The 12,454-nt window shown below is 44.8% G+C and overlaps 1 long non-coding RNA gene and 1 pseudogene across 2 annotated transcripts; one reads left to right on the plus strand and one right to left on the minus strand.

The window, feature by feature from the left end:
* Positions 1-3,264: 3,264 nt before the first annotated feature.
* On the plus strand, positions 3,265-4,106 carry LOC108540735 (40S ribosomal protein S3 pseudogene; annotated as a pseudogene). The gene has a single exon (XR_001888749.1). The product of XR_001888749.1 is annotated as a 40S ribosomal protein S3 pseudogene (transcript).
* A 115-nt stretch (positions 4,107-4,221) lies between these two features.
* LOC108540736 (uncharacterized) lies at positions 4,222-7,995 on the minus strand. Its single transcript, XR_001888750.1, has 3 exons — positions 7,383-7,995; positions 6,682-6,933; positions 4,222-5,781 (listed from the first exon to the last, which is right to left on the minus strand). It is a non-coding gene; the product is annotated as an uncharacterized LOC108540736 (long non-coding RNA).
* Positions 7,996-12,454: the final 4,459 nt, after the last annotated feature.

The raw sequence follows: 12,454 nt of genomic DNA on the forward strand, positions 1-12,454 counted from the left end.
CTTTCTTTGGTTTAAAAACTAATAAAAATAGGTGCTAAAGGAAATTTCTCAGTAAAAAAGCACTAAGGGCTATAAAGTCCACTGCCAAGGTCCCCATATTTAAAACAAAAGGTCAGTTTCTTAAAAATTATATACTTGGTTTATCTTCCACTTTCCTTTCCCTCAAAAACTAAAAGTCTTTTAGCACGTGTACCACCCCTAGAATTTCTGGTAAACCAGCACCAGCCTGAAGATCACATTCTCATCAAAGGATGGAAAGAAGAAAAACTCGAGCCAGCCTGGGAAGGACCCTACTTTGTGCTGCTAACCATCAAGACTGCTGTTCGTACAGCAAAAAAGGATGGACTCATCACACCCGAGTCAAGAAAGTGCCGCCCCCTCCAGAGTTGTGGGCCATAGTCCCAGGGGAAAACCCTACCAAACTAAAGCTAAGAAAAATTTAACTCTTTTCATATATTCTATTACTCTTTCTTCTTTCCTCGTTCTATTGTTAACCATCTAATTATTAACATAACCAAGTCAATTTTGCCTCAAACTATCGCATTTAATGCTTGCCTTGTTATACCCTGTGGAGACTTGCCAAGTCAAAGATAGCTTTCTACTTCAGAAAACTACTTCTGTCCCTCCTGACTCTCCTCAGACTGGGCATTAGTAAACTAGGATCATTTAATCCAGGGAGATTTTGATAAAGACCCCAGTGCCAACCAGGAGTCTTGCCACCCAACGTAGAGCTTTTATGCTGTAGTTGGTCCAACATTCTGTGGACCACTAAAGAGCAAGGATGGACTGCCCCAACCAGTTTTTGTAATTTCCTAAAATCACGCATTCGTTTTACTAGAGGACCATAGAAGTTAAAGACTCAAAACAAACTTTAGCAATAAAGACAGGATACCAAGATGCAAATGCCTGGTTAAAATGGATCAAATATTCCATCTGCACGTTAAACAAAAGCAATTATTATGCTTGTGCACGTGGCAGGCCAGAGGCCCAAACTGTCCCCCTTCCACTAAGGTGGTCCTCCAGTTGACCTGGTGTGGGCTGCATGGTAGCTCTTTTCCAAGATTCTACAGCCTGGAGTAATAAGTCCTGCCAAGCTCTCTCTGCTATATCCCGAAGTCCAGCACCCTCCGGGTCAGCCCCCGAGGGCCATCCAGCTTCTATCTCCCAACATTAAGTTCACTTTGTGTCTCTCACGACAGGGAGGAAACTTAGCATTCCTTGGAGACCTGAAAGGATGTGATGAGCTTAAGAATTTTCAAGAGCTTATCAATCAGTCAGCCCTTGTTCATCCCTGAGCAGATGTGTGGTGGTATTGTGGTGGACCTTTACTGGGCACTCTGCTGAGTAACTAGAGTGACACTTGTGCTTTAGTCCATTTGCCTATCTCTTTCACCCTGGCATTTCATCAACCAGGGGGAGAAAAAATAAGACATCGTAAAGCGAGAGAAGCCCCTTATGGGTCTTTCGACTCTCATGTCTATTTAGACGCAATTGGAGTCCCACAAGGAATACCAGATCAATTTAAAGCTTGAAATCAAATAGCTGCAGGATTTAAGTCAGTATTTTAGTGAGTGACAGCTAATAAAAATGTAGATTAGTTAAACTACATCTATGACAACCAACAGCAACAAGCTTCTCATGAGTTAAAAGAAAAACTCATGTCGGCCCCAGCCCTGGGGCTACCTGCCCTGACAAAACCCTTTACACCCTGTGTGTCAGAAAAAGAAAAAATGGCAGTTGGAGTTTTAAACCAGACTGTGGGGCCCTGACCAAGGCCAGTGACCTATCTCTGAAAACAACTAGACAGGGTTTCCAAAGGCTGACCCCCATGTCTAAGAGTCCTAGCAGCAATGGCCCTGTTAGCATAAGAAGCAGATAAGCTAACTCTTGGGCAAAACCTAAAGTGCCCCCATGCTGTGGTGACTTTTATAAATACCAAAGGACATCATTAGCTAACAAATGCTAGACTAACTAGATACCAAAGCTTGCTCTGTGAAAATCCCTGCATAACCATTGAAGTTTACAACATCCTAAACCCCGCCACCTTGCTGCCGGTATCAGAGAGCCCAGTTGAACCTAACTATGTAGAGGTTTTGGACTCAGTTTATTCTAGTGGGCCCAACCTCCAAGACCATCCTTAGACTGGGGCTTACATCCCAGTCTAGACCTTACACTACATCAGTAGACTGGGAGCTGTACGTGGATGGGAGCAGCTTCACCAACCCCTGCAAAGTGACTCTGAAGAAGATGACAAGCCCTGCTCCAGTCACACCTGGAAGCAGACTGGTCCACACACGGCCAAAACATGAGGAAACTCATCATGGGACTCATTTTTCTTAAAATTTGGACTTGTACAGTAAGGACTTCAACTGACCTTCCTCAGACTGAGGACTGTTCCCAGTGTATACATCAAGTCACTGAGGTGGGACAAAAGATTGCTACGGTCTTATTATTTTACAGTTATTATAAGTGTACTGGAACTCTAAAAAGAACTTGTTTGTATAATGTTATTCTACACAAGGTATGTAGCCCAGGAAATGACCAAACTGATGTGTATTGTGATCCATTTGAGCCTCCCATGACCACAGTTTTTAAAATAAGATTAAGGACTGAGGACTGGTGGGGGCTCATAAATGATATGAGTAAAGTGTTAGCCAAAACAGAAAAAAAAAAGGTGCAAACAAGTCACCTTAAAATTTGATGCCTGTGCTGTCAATAATAATAAGTTAAACATAGGATGTGGTTCTCTTAATTAGGAAAGAGGCTATATGGCAGAAACTAAGTACATTTTTCATGAAATAGGACTGTGTGAAAATAAATGTAGACACTGGTCTTGTGTCATGTAGGCTACTTGAATAAAAAATGAAAAAAATCCTGTCCACCTTCAGCAAGGGAAAAGTGGCCCTTCCTGTGCCAGTGGTTAGTGTAACCCCTTAGAACTAGTAATAAAAAACCCCCTTAGTCCTCGCTACAAAGAAGGGAAATGTGTAACCCTAGAAATTGATGGAGTTAGACTGGATCTTCAATTGAATATCGTGGTTTGAGAAAAAGTTTATAAACACTCTCCTGAGCCAGTATTTCAAACCTTCTATGATAAGCTAAATGTGCCAGTACCAGAAATTCCAGGAAAAACAAGACATTTGTTTTTGCAATTAGCTGAGCATGTAGTCCAGTCTCTCAGTGTCACTTCGTGTTATGTATGTAGAGGAACTGTAATAGGAGATGAATGGCCGTAGAAAGCCTAAGAATTAGATATACTCACTTCCGCGCGTGCACAACTTCCTTTTCTTTCGGCGGAGCGCGGCGGCAAGATGGCCGTGCAGATTTCCAAGAAGAGGAAGTTTGTCGCTGATGGCATCTTCAAAGCTGAACTGAATGAGTTTCTTACTCGGGAGCTGGCTGAAGATGGCTACTCTGGAGTTGAGGTGCGAGTTACACCAACCAGGACAGAAATCATTATCTTAGCCACCAGAACACAGAATGTTCTTGGTGAGAAGGGCCGGCGGATTCGGGAACTGACTGCTGTAGTTCAGAAGAGGTTTGGCTTTCCAGAGGACAGTGTAGAGCTTTATGCTGAAAAGGTGGCCACTAGAGGTCTGTGTGCCATTGCCCAGGCAGAGTCTCTGCGTTACAAACTCCTAGGAGGGCTTGCTGTGCGGAGGGCCTGCTATGGTGTGCTGCGGTTCATCATGGAGAGCAGGGCCAAAGGCTGCCAGGTCATTGGATCTGGGAAACCCGAGGACAGAGGGCTAAATCCATGAAGTTTTGTGGATGGCTGATACCACAGTGGAGACCCTGTTAAAATACTTACGTGCACGCTGTGCGCCATGTGTTGCTCAGACAGGGTTGCTGGCAATCAAGGTGAAGATCATCTGCCCTGGGACCCACGGTAAGATTGCCCTAAGAGCCCCTGCCTGACCACAGGAGCAGGAACCCAAAGATGAAATACTGCCTACCACTCCCATCTCAGAACAGAAGGGTGGGAAGCCAGAGCCACCTGCTATGCCCCAGCCAGTCCCCACAGCATAACAGGGTTTCCTTGGCAGCTGTACTCTGGAGTCTGGATGTTGCTCTGTAAAGATCTTTAATAAAATCTGGTACAAAGAAAAAAAAAAAAAAAAAAAAAAAAAGCCTGAGAATTAGTACCTACAGACCCAGTTCCTGATGAATTCCTGGCCCAAAAGAATCACCCTGATCACTTCTAGGTCCTAAAAGCCTCAATCATTAGACAACACTATATAGCAAGAGTGGGGAAGGACTTCACCCTTCCTGTAGGAAGACTCAGCTGCCTTGGGCAAAAACTGTTTAATAGTACTACAAAACAGTTACATGGTGGAATTCAAACCACACAGAGAAAAAGCCACTCAGTAAATTTCCAAAGTTGCAGACCCTTTAGGCCCACCCAGAATCCCACCAGGACTGGACAGCCCCCACTGGGCTATACTGGATATGTGGACATAGAGCCTATGCTAAGCTGCCTGACCAGTGGACAGGTAGTTATGTTACTGGCACTATTAAATTATCTTTCTTCCTACTGCCCATAAAAACAGGCAAACTCCTGGGTTTACCTGTCTATGCTTCCCATGAAAAGCAAAGCATAGCCATAGATAATTAAAAAGATGATAAAAGGCCTCCTGAAAAAATTACATACAATACTATGGGACTGCCACTTGGGCACAAGACAGCTTGTGGGGATACCGGACCCCCATTTACATGTTCAGCCGAATCATGCGGTTGCAAGCTGTCTTGGAGATCATCACTAATAAAACTGGTAAAACCTTGACTGTTCTGGCCTGGCGAGAAACTCAGATGAGAAATGCTATCTATCAGAATAGATTGACTCTCAACTACTTGCTAGCAGCTGATCTACCTACCTCGGCCTCCCAAAGTGCTGAGATTACAGGCGTGAGCCACTGCACCAAGCCCACAAATCTTTCTAAACTAAAACTGACTGCATCTTCCATCTGCATAAAAATAGCAAGAACTTTCATAATTCTTACTCTGTATACTTCTAAATGTTTCTCACATGTTAACTCACTTAATCCCTGCAACAACTTTATGTGAGGATTGCTATTATAATCTCCATTTTACAGATGAGAACTGAGGCATAGAGAGGTTAAATAACTTGCTTGGAATTAAACTGCTAGTAAGTGATGAAGCAGGATATTAATAATTTGATATATGCCTGCTTACTCTGACAGTCTTGTCTCTGGCCACTTGTGCCTTATTCTCTATCCTCCTGCTTTGTATTAGGTATTAGATGGAGAATCGAAACCAAGATCTAGAGGTGGTCCTCAGGATTCTATGGTCACTTAGGGAAAAGAAGCAAAAAGAAAAATTCCTGGAGTAGAAGAGTATGAGTAGTCCAGGAAGGACATGAACAGGGCACTTGGGAAGACGTAATGCTGGAGTGTGGGGAAAACCTTCCTAGAGGGGGTGATGTTGAAACTGGAACTCCTGGATGGAAAGGAATTCACACGGGAGAACTGGGGAAAGGAAAGGGTTTTAGACAGAAGGAACAGTGCTTGCAGGCTCAAAGTCAAGACTGCTTGTGGTAGGATTGGGGAAATTGCTGAGTGTGTTTATCCCTTTCCTTTTCTCTCCTACTTGACGGAGCTCCTAGGATGTCACATCTGCTGTAGTGGGCTCAAGGAGGTCTCAGTGGAATTAGACTGGAACCCAAACACTGGAATCTCTCAGGTTCTGCCTTGCCATCTGGTGAATGTTCAGGCAGTGTGAAGAGGCTGCTAAAGTCCTTTGGATTTCCGGAGATTCCATGACCTGCATAAATAAAAGAAGGCAATTTGGGAGGCTGAGGCAGGAGGATCGCTTTAGCCCAGGAGTTCGAGACCCAGCCCAGGCAACGTAGTGAAACCTCATCTCTACAAATAATAAAAAAATTAGCCAGGCATGGTGGTGTGCATCTGCAGTCCCAGCCACTCAGGAGGCTGAGATGGGAGGATTGCTTGAGCCTGGGTGGTTGAGGCTGCAGTGAGCCATGACCATGCCACTGCACTCCAGCCTGGGGACAGAGCAAGACCTTGCCTCAAAAAAAAAAAAAAAAAAAGCATTGAGGGGAAGGCAAGCAGGAGTGCATCAGTCTGAGAGTCCTGGGAACCTGGAGGTAATACTGAAGGCCTTGATTTTCACCTATTTGTGAAACAAGGGGGTGATGGGGGAGAATGTAGCTGAGGCAAACCCAGACACCGCATACAGGAAGTGGAAATCCTCTCACCACTAGTCCTGGGACTGAGTATGAAGTCTGAAAGGGATTTCTAAATACAGGATCCCTGTAAAAGACTCAAGAGACTGAATATACAAACAGACAGTGACCACACTATAAATAAAAGTGGAACTCAAACTGAGAACCTGCTCTGAACCTGCTGCAAGCAGCCCATGAAGCCAACCTATTGGCAATAGTAACCAATCCTGGAAGTCAACTAATGTAGGAAGCCAAATAATAACCCCTGTAGCAATTGGCCCAAAACAGCCATGACTTGATTAATAACTGACAGCTTTCCTAATTTTTGCATTGACTTCCATTTTAGGACCAACAAGATAAAGCAAATATGCAACCTTAAGCCACTATGTAGGATGCTGCTTAGCTGCCCACAGCTTCCCCACGCCAATAGCCTGAAGTCTTTTTATTCCTCCCCACTATAAAGCATTCCCATTCCTTACCTGCCTTTGTGTCTCTGCCAGATGCAAATGACGGTGGCTGACTCCCTTGCTAGAGCAGATTCTGAATAAATAGCCTTTGTTTGTTCTCATTTGGGTGGTCTTTGTTTATTTCCACAGGCTGGAAAACGTTCCCTGAAGCTCTGGATATTCCATTTACTTTCTTTCATTCTTGGATCCATTTCCTTTTCTTAGAACATTGGAGAATGTTTTTTCACCATCCACAAACATTTAGCAAGGCTGGGCATGTTTGTGCTGCAAAGAACACTTTTTACAAGATCAGAGATAGCACCTAGATTCCCAGCGCTGCCACAGGTGCTGTGACAGCTAGCAAGTCCTTTAGCCTTCTTATATCTCCAACTTCTTGTAAAATGGGACTAAAGAAATTATTTTCTGGCTGGGCACAGTGGCTCATGCCTGCAATCCCAGCACTTTGGGAGGCTGAGGCAGGTGGATCACCTGAGGTCAGGAGTTCAAGACCAGCCTGGCCAACATGGTGAAACCCTATCTCTACTAAAAATACAAAAATTAGCTGAGTATGGTGGCACACGCCTGTAGCCCAGCTACTCGGGAGGCTGAGGCAGGAGAATTGCTTGAACCCAAGAGGCAGAGGTTGCAGTGAGCCGAGATTGCACCACTGCACTCCAGCCTGGGTGACAGAGTGAGACTCCATCTTAAGAAAAAAAAAAAAAAGTTCTGCTTACCTGCTGGAACCAGACCCCATGGTCCTCCAGGTTCACATCTAGTGTAGTGCACCTCTTAGCACTTTCTCACCGATCTCAGTCAAATGAAAACATTCGGACCTAGAAACACGGAGATTTTATTTGAAAAGACTGTTGCAGTAGGAGGAGGGGACTATTTTAAGAAGACAACACACAGACCACAAGATCTGCAAGAGTCTCAAGAGAGACCTTGGATATGTGCTTATGAAGGGCAGCTGCTCCATATTCCAATGCTGGCTCAGGTTGAAGGTCAAAGTTCAGGAGCTTGTGGGGAGGGAAGAAGCCTAGCTAGAGTTTGGTCAAGTCTTATTAGTGGGTATTTTGTCCACCTTGGTGAGTGGGGACAAACAATTTGGGTAATCATTTATGAGACAAAATTTGGAGGGTTTTTGTCTGGCCTTGTCCTAAGTAAACAGGGGGCATTCACGAGTCTTATCGAAGTCGCATGGAGAAGAGTAGTTCTTTGCAATAAGCTATTTGGAAGGATAAAGGGGAGAAGGATTTCCTAAGTGCCATCTTCTAGGAGCACAGGGCTCAGGCAGAGTTCAACATTGTCATCCATTTATGGATGAATGCATAAACAAATGTGGTAGATGTGTTCAATAAAATATTATTCAGCCTTAAAAAGGAAAGGAATTCGTACACATGCTACACCATGGATGAATCTTGAGGACATTATGCTAAGTGAAATATACCAGTCACAAAATGACAAATATATGATTCCACTTATATGAGGTAGCTGAAGTAGCCACATTCATAGAAACAGATGTAGAATGGTGGTTGTTCAGCCTGGCGGGGAGAGTGGGGAGTTGTTTAATGAATACAGAGTTTCAGTTTTGCAAAATGAAAAGCTTTGTGGAGACTTTGCACAACAATGTACACAAAAATGTGAATGTATTTAACACTACTAAACTGTACACTTAAAAATGGTTTAGATAGGCCAAGCGTGGTGGCTCACACCTCTAATCCCAGCACTTTGAAAGACTGAGTCGGATGGATCACTTGAGGTCAGGAGTTTGAGATCAGCCTGGCCAACGTGGTGAAATCCCATCTCTACTGAAAACACACACACACACACACACAAATTAGCTGGTGTGGTGGCACTCTCTTATAATCCCAGCTACTCAGGAGGCTGAGGCAGAGTATTGCTTGAACCTGGGAGGCGGAGGTTGCGGTGAGCCAAGATTATGTCACTGCACTCCAGCCTGGGCACAGAGTGAGTCTCCGTCTCAAAAAGAAAAAAAAAAAGGTTTTGATAGTAAATTTAATGTTATGTGTCTTTTACTACAATTATTTTTTTTTAAAAACTCAACATTATCATTATCCCCTTTGATTCAAGATTAATAAATATTATTTATCAATGAACAACTCAAAAGTGATGGTGAATCTCCTGAGTGGGGGAGAAACAGGGTCTAAGAAATAATCCCCTGAAGACTCTTGTTTGTGTTATTCCTGCAAAAGCAGCTGAAGCATCTGTTGAGAGGTAGTAGCAAAGGTGAGTTGTTTTAGCATCATCTTGCTGATCATCTTCTGGGGGGATGACTGAAATGAAAAAGAGAAATATTAATATAAAAGGTTACAATAAAGTCAGGAGCCAGGAGTCAGATCCTGAGAGTATCTGGTCCAGCAAATTCCAGGAGGTCAGTGGGTGAGAAACTTTTGGTCATACAGCACTGCTCATGAGTTTGCCGAAGCTAAGATGTCCACGTTCTTGGCAATGTTGTCCACCGTCTTGATTCCCTCTCATATAAAGGCATTTGTGACCTGAACATTTTATCACATTTCCTTTGAGGCTCAAAGAGTGCCTTTTCCAGGCAGAAACTGGCCCCTGCATGGGCTGCCTCAGTAATGAGTATTTCAAGGTACATATCAAGTCATCTGGGCTTGAAGGCACAGCGCTTCCTCAGGTGCTGAGGGAAGTGGCAGCTACAAGGCAACCTAGAGTTCCAGGAAAGATCTGGGTTGACAAATTTTAATCTGGATTGTCAGAATTCAGTTCTTCATGATGCCAAGGCAGAAGGGAAAGAAAAATTGGAAATATTAATTTGAAGGCTGTAGGCAGATATTAGAGAGAAAAACAGGAGTTTAAATTTGATAAGGTTTGACAATGTGTGCAAAATGACAAGATCTGGTACAATTTACAGGCAGTAACAGAACTGGTTTTTCATATCTATCAGTTACCTGCAATTTACAAGAGGTTCAAACAGAAAGAGTTCAAAGACAACGAACAGGACCAGAATCTGATAACCCACCAGGGTGTGCTATAGTTTTCCACTGAAACACAAAAATTCTCTCCACAGGCCGGGCGCGATGGCTCATGCCTGTAATCCCAGCATGTTGGGAGGCCGAGGTGGGCAGATCACCTGAGGTCGAGAGTTTTGAGACCAGTCTGACCCACATGGAGAAACCCCATCTCTACTAAAAATACAAAATTGGCCAGGCTTGCTGGTGCATGCCTATAATCCCAGCGACTTGGGAAGGCTGAGGCAGGAGAATCACTTGAACCTGGGAGGGGGAGGTTGCGGTGACCCGAGATCATGCCATTGCACTCCAGCCTAGGCAACAAGAGCGAAACTCCATCTAAAAAGAAAAAAAAAGAATGCTCTCCACAGATACTTTTCCTTTTGATCAAGATAATCTCAAAAGACCAGACACAGTGGCTCACATCTGTAATCCCAGCACTTTAGGAGGCCTAGGTAGGAGAATTGCTTGGGGCCAGGAATTCAAAACCAGCCTGGGGCTGGGCACGGTGGCTCACGCCTGTAATCCCAGCACTTTGGGAGGCTGAGGCAGGCAGATCACGAGGTCAGGAGGTAGAGACCATCCTGGCTAACAAGGTGAAACTCATCTCTACTAAAAATACAAAAAAATTAGCCAGGCTTGGTGGCGGATGCCTGTAGTCCCAGCTACTCCGGAGGCTGAGGCAGGAGAATGGGGTGAACCCAGGAGGCAGAGCTTGCAGTGAGCAAGATCAGGCCACTGCACTCCAGCATCTCCACAAACAAACAAACAAACAAACAAACAAACAAAAAACAAAACAAAGCAAACAAACAAAAAAACCAGCCTAGGCAACATAACAAGGCCCTGTTTCTCCAAAAAACAAAAACAAAAAATACAAAAATTAGCTGACCGTAGAGGCGTGCACCTGTAGTCCTAGCTACTTGGGAGACTGAGGCAGGAGGATTGCTTGAGCCCAAGTTCAAGGCTGCAGTGAGCTATGATTATACCACTGCACTCTAGTGCAGTGCCTGGGCCACAGAGCAAGACCCTATCTCTTTAAAAAATTAAATAAATATGTCAGGCCTCTGAGCCCAAGCTAAGCCATCATATCCCCAGTAACCTGCACATATACATCCAGATGGCCTGAAGCAACTGAAGATCTACAGAAGTGAAAATAGCTTAACTGATGACATTCCACCATTGTGATTTGTTTCTACCCCATCCTAACTGATCAGTGTTCTTTATAATCTCCCCCACCCTTAAGAAGTTTGTTTGTAATTCTCCCCACCCTTGAGAATGTACTTTGTGAGATCCACCCCTGCCCCAAAACATGGCTCTTAACTCCACCGCCTATCCCAAAACCTATAAGAACTCATGATAATCCCGTCACCTCTGCTGACTCCTTTTTCGGACTTAGCCTGCCTGCACCCAGGTGAAATAAACAGCCATGTTGCTCACACAAAGCCTGTTTGGTGATCTCTTCACACGGACACGTGAAACATTTGGTGCCGAAGACCCGGGTCTCCTTCGGGAGACCAGTCCACTGTCCTCATCCTTACTCCATGATGACATCCACCTACACCTCGGGTCCTCAGACCAACCAGCCCAAGGAACATCTCACTGATTTTAAATCGGGTAAGCGGCCTCTTTTTACTCTCTTATCCAACCTCTCTTACTATCCCTCAACCTCTTCTTTCAATCTTGGCCCCACCCTTCAATCTCTCCCTTCTCTTAGTTTCAATTCCTTTCATTTTCTGGTAGAGACAAAGGAGACATGTTTTATCCGTGGACCCAAAACTCCCGCGCCGGTCACGGACTCGGGAAGGCAGCCTTCCCTTGGTGTTTAATCGTTGCCGGGACGCCTCTCTGATTACTCACCCGTGTTCCACTGGTGTCCGATCTCCGTGGGGACACCTGCCTTGATCATTCACCCACGTTCCCTTGGTGGCAAGTCAACTGCAGGGAGGTTGCTTACCCACGTTGCAGTCCAGGACTGCTCCCCACTCCCTTCTCCGTGTCTCTACCCTTCTCTTTAAACTTGCTTCCTTCGCTATGGGCAACCTTCCACCCTCCATTCCTCCTTCTTCCCCCTTAGCCTGTGTTCTCAAGAATTTAAAACCTCTTCAACTCTCGCCTGACCTAAAATCTAAGCGTCTTATTTTCTTCTGCAATACCGCTTGACCCCAGTACAAACTGGAGAGCAGTTCCAAGTGGTCAGAGAATGGCACTTTTGATTTGTCTATCCTACAAGATCTAGACAATTTTTGTCGAAAAATGGGCAAATGGTCTGAAGTGCCTGACGTCCAGGCGTTCTTTTACACATTGGTCCCTCCCTAGTCTCTGCTCCCAATGAGACTCGTCCCAAATCTTTCTTCTTTCTCTCCTGTCTGTTCCTTCAGTCTCCACCCCAAGCTCTGAGTCCTTTGAATCCTTCTTTTCTACGGACTCATCTGATCTCTCGTCACCTCCTCAGGCTGCTCCTCGCCAGGCCGAGCCAGGTCCCAATTCTTCCTCAGCCTCTGCTGCCCCCACCCTATAATCCTATCAGCTCCCCTCCTCACACCAGGTCTGGCTTAGTTTCATTCTGTGACTGGCTCTCCCCCACCTGCCCAACAATTTCCTCTTAGAGAGGTAGCTGGAGCTGAAGGCATAGTCAGGGTACATGTGCCTTTTTCTCTATCAGACCTTTCCCAAATCAGCCAGTGTTTAGGCTCTTTCTCATCAGACCCCAATATATACAGGAATTGTGATATCTAACTCTGTCCTACAGTTTAACCTGGAGTGACTTAAATGTCATCCTAACTTCTACCCTCTCCCCAGATGAACGGGAAAGA

This window comes from Rhinopithecus bieti, unplaced genomic scaffold (genome assembly GCF_001698545.2).
Source record: "Rhinopithecus bieti isolate Rb0 unplaced genomic scaffold, ASM169854v2 scaffold_18620, whole genome shotgun sequence".
NCBI classification, from domain to species: domain Eukaryota; kingdom Metazoa; phylum Chordata; class Mammalia; order Primates; family Cercopithecidae; genus Rhinopithecus; species Rhinopithecus bieti.